We start from the raw sequence: 7,500 nt of genomic DNA, 5'->3' as shown, positions 1-7,500 counted from the left end.
ACTCGCCGAGGGAGAGCACGTCTACTCGCCGAGGGAGAGCACGTCTACTCGCCGAGGGAGAGCACGTCTACTCGCCGAGGGAGAGCACGTCTACTCGCCGAGGGAGAGCACGTCTACCTCCCGCCTGAGGGAGAGCACGGGGGGGGGGGGGACAAAGACAGGCGGCAGCAGCTTCGGTGAACGTCACCCGGGAGGCGACCGGGGCTGTCCCGGGGCAGTCCCGGGAAGCCGGCGTCCGACACAGGGAACCGTCAGCTGCCGGACCGGGGCGAATCCCCGCGGCCACGGCAGGGGTGGGGGCTCGAAGACAGCCGGCAGCCGCTTCGGTGAACGTCACCCGGGAGGAGACTGGGGCCCTCCCGGGACCGTCCCGGGAAGACGACGTTCGGCACGAGATCCCGGCCGCGGCTGGACCGGCTCGAAGCCTCGCGGTCCCGGCAGCAGCCGGAGCCGCTCGCCGCCTCGGGCTCCCGGCCCCCTACAGATCCGGCGACTCGTTCGCGGGCGGCGGGGGGAGGCAGTGGAGGGGGTGCGGGGAGAAGCGGCAGCGGAGGCGGAGGGGGGGGGGGCTCGAAGACAGCCGGCAGCCGCTTCGGTGAACGTCACCCAGGAGGCGATCGGGGCCGTCCCGGGGCCGTCCCGGGATGCCGGCTTCCGGCACGGGGTCCCGGCCGCGGCCGGACCGGCTCGTATCCCCGCGGCTCCGGCAGGGGGGGGGGGGGCTCGAAGACAGCCGGCAGTCGCCTCGGTGAACGTCACCCGGCCGGCGACCGCGGCCGTTCCGGGGCCGTCCCGGGAAGCCTGCGACAGGCACGGGGTCCCAGCCGCGGCCGGACCGACTCGAAGCCCCGCGGCCCCGGCACGGGGGAGGCCCAAAGACTGGCGGCAGCCGCTTCGCTGAACGTCACCCGGCCGGCGACCGGGGCCGTCCCGGGGCCGTCCCGGGATGCCGGCATCCGGCACGGGGTCCCGGCCGCGGCCGGAGCGGCTCGAATCCCCGCGGTCCCCGGCAGCAGCCGGAGCCGCTCGCCGTTCGGGCTCCCGGCACCCTACGGATCCGGCGACTCGTTCGCCGGCGGCGGGGGGAGGCAGTGAAGGAGGTGCGGGCAGAAGCGGCAGCGGAGGCGGAGGGGGGGGGGGGGCTCGAAGACAGCCGGCAGCCGCTTCGGAGAACGTCACCCGGCCGGCGACCGCGGCCGTTCCGGGGCCGTCCCGGGAAGCCTGCGACAGGCACGGGGTCCCGGCCTCGGCCGGACCCGCACTGGGTGCCGCCGCCTCGGGCTCTCGGGACGGTATGGATCCGCCGACTCGTTCGCCGGCGGCGGGGGGAGGCAGTGGAGGGGGTGCGGGCAGAAGCGGCAGCGGAGGCGGAGGGGGGGGGGGGCTCGAAGACAGCCGGCAGCCGCTTCGGTGAACGTCACCCAGGAGGCGATCGGGGCCGTCCCGGGGCCGTCCCGGGATGCCGGCTTCCGCCACGGGGTCCCGGCCGCGGCCGGAGCGGCTCGAATCCCCGCGGTCCCGGCAGCAGCCGGAGCCGCTCGCCGTTCGGGCTCCCGGCACCCTACGGATCCGGCGACTCGTTCGCCGGCGGCGGGGGGAGGCAGTGGAGGGGGTGCGGGCAGAAGCGGCAGCGGAGGCGGAGGGGGGGGGGGGGCTCGAAGACAGCCGGCAGCCGCTTCGGTGAACGTCACCCGGCCGGCGACCGGGGCCGTCCCGGGGCCGTCCGGGGATGCCGGCTTCCGGCACGGGGTCCCGGCCGCGGCCGGAGCGGCTCGAATCCCCGCGGTCCCGGCAGCAGCCGGAGCCGCTCGCCGTTCGGGCTCCCGGCACCCTACAGATCCGGCGACTCGTTCGCCGGCGGCGGGGGGAGGCAGTGGAGGGGGTGCGGGGAGAAGCGGCAGCGGAGGCGGAGGGGGGGGGGGGGCTCGAAGACAGCCGGCAGCCGCTTCGGTGAACGTCACCCGGGAGGCGACCGGGACCGGCCCGGGAAGCCATCGTCCGGCCCGGGATCCCGGCCGCGGCCGGACCGGCTCGAATCCCCGCGGCCCCGGCACGGGGGAGGCCCAAAGACTGGCGGCAGCCGCTTCGCTGAACGTCACCCCGGCCGGCGACCGGGGCCGTCCCGGGGCCGTCCCGGGATGCCGGCTTCCGGCACGGGGTCCCGGCCGCGGCCGGACCGGCTCGAATCCCCCCGGTCCCGGCAGCAGCCGGAGCCGCTCGCCGTTCGGGCTCCCGGCACCCTACGGATCCGGCGACTCGTTCGCCGGCGGCGGGAGGAGGCAGTGGAGGCGGTGCGGGGAGAAGCGGCAGCGGAGGCGGAGGGGGGGCGGGGGGGGACGATAGTGGCGGGGGGCGGGGGGTGCTCGAAGGCAGCCGGCAGCCGGTTCGGTGAACATTCGCCGGGGCGGGGGGGGCGACCTGTCCGTGCCCGGGGCAGCCCCGGGAAGCCGGCAGCCAGCACGGGGTCCCGGCAGCACCTGTTCCCTGCCCTGGGACTTGCCGTGCCCGGCGGCCGGTTGCCGGGTGGGGGGAGCGATGAGAGGCGGGGCGCAGCGGCCGGGGCAGCGCCGGGCCGCAGCGGGGGGCTGGGCGGGTGGGGGTAGGCGTCGAGCGGCAAGCCCTCGGCTGCAGCGAATGTTCGGCGGTGCGGGGCGGGGGGGGGACGGGACGACACGTTGGGGGCGCCGAGTCCGAGCCACCCCCGGCCCCAGGGGCGGCCGGAGGGGGAGGCCGGTGCCTGGCCCTGGGAGCTGCTGGGCGCCGGATGGCCGAGGGTGCGTCAGAAGCCGCCCGAGCGGTCGAGCAGGTCCTCCAGAAAGGCCTAGGGTGGCTTCGAGGGCCCCGGGAGCAGTCGAGGGAGGCCTCCAGGCAGGTCTGGAGTGGATGGGAGGCCTTCCAAAGCAGACAAGGGAGCCTGCAGAGCGTGCGGGGGAGGCTTCTGGTGCGGCCTGGGGTGGGACGGAAGCCTGCAGAGCGTGCGGGGGAGGCTTCTGGTGCGGCCTGGGGTGGCTGAGAAGCCTGCAGAGCGTGCGGGAGAGGCTTCTGTTGGGGCCTGGGGTGGCTGAGAAGCCTGCAGAGCGTGCGGGGGAGGCTTCTGCTGCGGCCTGGGGTGGCTGAGAAGCCTGCAGAGCGTGCGGGGGAGGCTTCTGCTGCGGCCTGGGGTGGCTGAGAAGCCTGCAGAGCGTGCGGGGGAGGCTTCTGCTGCGGCCTGGGGTGGCTGAGAAGCCTGCAGAGCGTGCGGGGGAGGCTTCTGGTGCGGCCTGGGGTGGGACGGAAGCCTGCAGAGCGTGCGGGGGAGGCTTCTGGTGCGGCCTGGGGTGGGACGGAAGCCTGCAGAGCGTGCGGGGGAGGCTTCTGGTGCGGCCTGGGGTGGGTCGGAAGCCTGCAGAGCGTGCGGGAGAGGCTTCTGCTGCGGCCTGGGGTGGGTCGGAAGCCTGCAGAGCGTGCGGGAGAGGCTTCTGTTGGGGCCTGGGGTGGCTGAGAAGCCTGCAGAGCGTGCGGGGGAGGCTTCTGCTGCGGCCTGGGGTGGCTGAGAAGCCTGCAGAGCGTGCGGGGGAGGCTTCTGCTGCGGCCTGGGGTGGCTGAGAAGCCTGCAGAGCGTGCGGGGGAGGCTTCTGGTGCGGCCTGGGGTGGCTGAGAAGCCTGCAGAGCGTGCGGGGGAGGCTTCTGGTGCGGCCTGGGGTGGGACGGAAGCCTGCAGAGCGTGCGGGGGAGGCTTCTGGTGCGGCCTGGGGTGGGTCGGAAGCCTGCAGAGCGTGCGGGAGAGGCTTCTGTTGGGGCCTGGGGTGGCTGAGAAGCCTGCAGAGCGTGCGGGGGAGGCTTCTGCTGCGGCCTGGGGTGGCTGAGAAGCCTGCAGAGCGTGCGGGGGAGGCTTCTGCTGCGGCCTGGGGTGGCTGAGAAGCCTGCAGAGCGTGCGGGGGAGGCTTCTGCTGCGGCCTGGGGTGGCTGAGAAGCCTGCAGAGCGTGCGGGGGAGGCTTCTGGTGCGGCCTGGGGTGGCTGAGAAGCCTGCAGAGCGTGCGGGGGAGGCTTCTGGTGCGGCCTGGGGTGGCTGAGAAGCCTGCAGAGCGTGCGGGGGAGGCTTCTGGTGCGGCCTGGGGTGGGACGGAAGCCTGCAGAGCATGCGGGGGAGGCTTCTGGTGCGGCCTGGGGTGGGACGGAAGCCTGCAGAGCGTGCGGGGGGAGGCTTCTGGTGCGGCCTGGGGTGGGTCGGAAGCCTGCAGAGCGTGCGGGAGAGGCTTCTGCTGCGGCCTGGGGTGGGTGGGAAGCCTGCAGAGCGTGCGGGGGAGGCTTCTGGTGCGGCCTGGGGTGGCTGAGAAGCCTGAAGAGCGTGCGGGGGGAGGCTTCTGGTGCGGCCTGGGGTGGCTGAGAAGCCTGAAGAGCGTGCGGGAGAGGCTTCTGGTGCGGCCTGGGGTGGCTGAGAAGCCTGCAGAGCGTGCGGGGGGAGGCTTCTGGTGCGGCCTGGGGTGGCTGAGAAGCCTGAAGAGCGTGCGGGAGAGGCTTCTGCTGCGGCCTGGGGTGGCTGAGAAGCCTGCAGGGCGTGCGGGAGAGGCTTCTGCTGCGGCCTGGGGTGGCTGAGAAGCCTGCAGAGCGTGCGGGAGAGGCTTCTGGTGCGGCCTGGGGTGGGTCGGAAGCCTGCAGAGCGTGCGGGAGAGGCTTCTGCTGCGGCCTGGGGTGGGTCGGAAGCCTGCAGAGCGTGCGGGGGAGGCTTCTGCTGCGGCCTGGGGTCTCTGGGTGGCCTCTAGAGAGGTGCAAAAGACCCTCTGGGTTGGGCTGGGGTGGCTCTTGGACCCCTGCCACACAGTGGAGAGCGGCCTCCGGCCCGCCACCTGTGTCCCTGTGTGCCTGAGTGCCTGTGTCCCTGTGTCCCTGTGTCCCTGAGTGCCTGAGTGCCTGAGTGCCTGTGTCCCTGTGTCCCTGTGTCCCTGTGTCCCTGTGTGCCTGAGTGCCTGTGTCCCTGTGTCCCTGTGTCCCTGTGTCCCTGAGTGCCTGAGTGCCTGAGTGCCTGTGTCCCTGTGTCCTTGTGTCCCTGTGTCCCTGTGTCCCTGTGTGCCTGAGTGCCTGTGTCCCTGTGTCCCTGTCTGTGTACCTGTGTGCGAGAGTGTCCGGCACGCCACCCAGCGGCGGCGGGCAAGCAGGTAGGCGGGTGGGCGGGCCGGCGAGGGCCAGTGTGAGTTTGGGGGGTGGGAGGGGAGGCGGCAGCTGGAAGCGTCAGAGGAGGGGGCGTGGCTCCGGCTGGCCCCGGGAGCAGGTTCCCGGGACCGGGACCGGCTGGACCCGGCGAGTGGTTGATCCCGGGGCGGGGGGCAGAGGCGGCGGGAAGCGGCAGCTGCGTGTGCGGCGGGGGGGTGGAGGGCGAACCGCGGCGGGAAGCGGATGCTTCAGAGCAGGTTACGGGGGCGGGGACGGACGACACCACCTGTCCCCGCCCCGGGACGGGCTGGACCCGGCGCCCTGGACCCGGCGCCGTGTACCCGCCGCCGCCCCCGCCGCCGCCCCCCTCCGCCACCCCCGGGACCCCGACGTTTTTTGGCGCCCGCGCCTTTTTTTGCTCCCCGCCTGCCCGCGCTGCCCCGGGCCCTCCCCCGGGGCGGGGCGGGAGGGAGGGAGGGACGGACGGACGGGTAGCCGGGGATCTCCGAGCGCGCGCCACCAGACCGAGGCGGGTCCCGGCGGCGGCGGCCGGCGGCGGCGGCGGCGGCGGCAGCAGCAAGCGACGGCGGGGGGGGCAGGCTAGGGAGAGAGGGGGAGCGGCATGCGGTAGGGCTGGGGGGTTTGTTTCGGGGGGGAGGGGTGGGGGGGGGGTGGCAGCGGTCAGCGAGAGCGGGGAGAGGGGGAGCGGCATGCGGTAGGGCTGGGGTGTTTTTGGGGGTGGGGGCGTTGGGGGGATTAGCGGGCGGGCGGGCAGCCCAGCCAAGCGGCAAGCCGGGGGGCGGGCGAGGGCGGCTTTAGGGCCGGAGGAGCGGAGCGCAACCTCCCCCGTGCAGGCTACAGCGTGGAGAGCAGCAAGTTTTTGGGGACGGGGGACGACGGACGGGAGGGGCAGCGGCGAGAGGCTAGCTGCGGCAAGGGGCACCGGCACGGCCGCCCTAACAGCGCCGCCTCGGTCGCAGGGGTTAGAGAGCAGCCGGGCAGCCCGCGTCGCGATCCCCCCTCCAGGGGACAATGTGGGAAGGGGAAGCCGCGGCGGCTTTGGCGGGGGGTGCCCAGCTGCTAGCGGCTTCGGGGGGCAGTTAGCGGCGGCGGGGCGGGGGGAGATGGGTCGCGGCAGCGGCAAGAGATAACGGCGGGCGGGGGGGGCTCCGTGCAAAGCGGTAACGGGAGCCGGGGGGTGTGGGGAGCTGGGGGTGGCAGCAGCGGCAAGAGGCAACGTCGGGAGGGGGGGCTCCGCGCAAACCGGTAACGGGGGCCGGGGGGTGTGGGGGGGGGCGGTGGCGGCCGCGGCAAGAGGCAACGGCAGGCGGGGGGGCTCCGCGCAAACCGGCAGCGGGGGGGGGGGGCGGGGGTAGCGGCAAGAGGCAACGGCGGGAAGGGGGGGCTCCGCGCAAACCGCTAACGGGAGCCGGGGGGTGTGGGGAGCTGGGGGTGGCAGCAGCGGCAAGAGGCAACGTCGGGAGGGGGGGCTCCGCGCAAACCGGTAACGGGGGGCCGGGGGGTGTGGGGGGGGGCGGTGGCGGCCGCGGCAAGAGGCAACGGCAGGCGGGGGGGGCTCCGCGCAAACCGGCAGCGGGGGGGGGGGGCGGGGGTAGCGGCAAGAGGCAACGGCGGGAAGGGGGGGCTCTGCGCAAACCGCTAACGGGAGCCGGGGGGTGTGGGGAGCTGGGGGTGGCAGCAGCGGCAAGAGGCAACGTCGGGAGGGGGGGCTCCGCGCAAACCGGTAACGGGGGCCGGGGGGTGTGGGGGGGGGCGGTGGCGGCCGCGGCAAGAGGCAACGGCAGGCGGGGGGGCTCCGCGCAAACCGGCAGCGGGGGGGGGCGGGGGGTAACGGCAAGAGGCAACGGCGGGAAGGGGGGGCTCCGCGCAAACCGGCAGCGGGGGGGGGGGCGGGGGTAGCGGCAAGAGGCAACGGCGGGAAGGGGGGGCTCCGCGCAAACCGGCAGCGGGGGGGGGGGCGGGGGTAGCGGCAAGAGGCAACGGCGGGAAGGGGGGGCTCCGCGCAAACCGGCAGCGGGGGGGGGGGCGGGGGGTAGCGGCAAGAGGCAACGGCGGGAAGGGGGGGCTCCGCGCAAACCGGCAGCGGGTGGGGGCGGGGGGTAGCGGCAAGAGGCAACGGCGGGAAGGGGGGGCTCCGCGCAAACCGGCAGCGGGGGGGGGGCGGGGGGTAGCGGCAAGAGGCAACGGCGGGAAGGGGGGGCTCCGCGCAAACCGGCAGCGGGGGCGGGGGGGGGAGGCGGTCAGGAGCGGGGGGAGATTTCTAGAGATGCCGGCAGACCTTCTCCCCGGAGAACAGCGCTGTTGAAGAAAAGACTGCTTCAGAACACAACCTTTAATGAAAGACGCTC

This window comes from Melanerpes formicivorus, unplaced genomic scaffold, assembly GCF_026170545.1.
Source record: "Melanerpes formicivorus ecotype bairdi unplaced genomic scaffold, bMelFor1.0.p_v2 SCAF_1132, whole genome shotgun sequence".
NCBI lineage: Eukaryota > Metazoa > Chordata > Aves > Piciformes > Picidae > Melanerpes > Melanerpes formicivorus.
The sequence above is the reverse complement of the archived record's forward strand: the minus strand, read 5'-3'. Positions refer to the sequence as shown.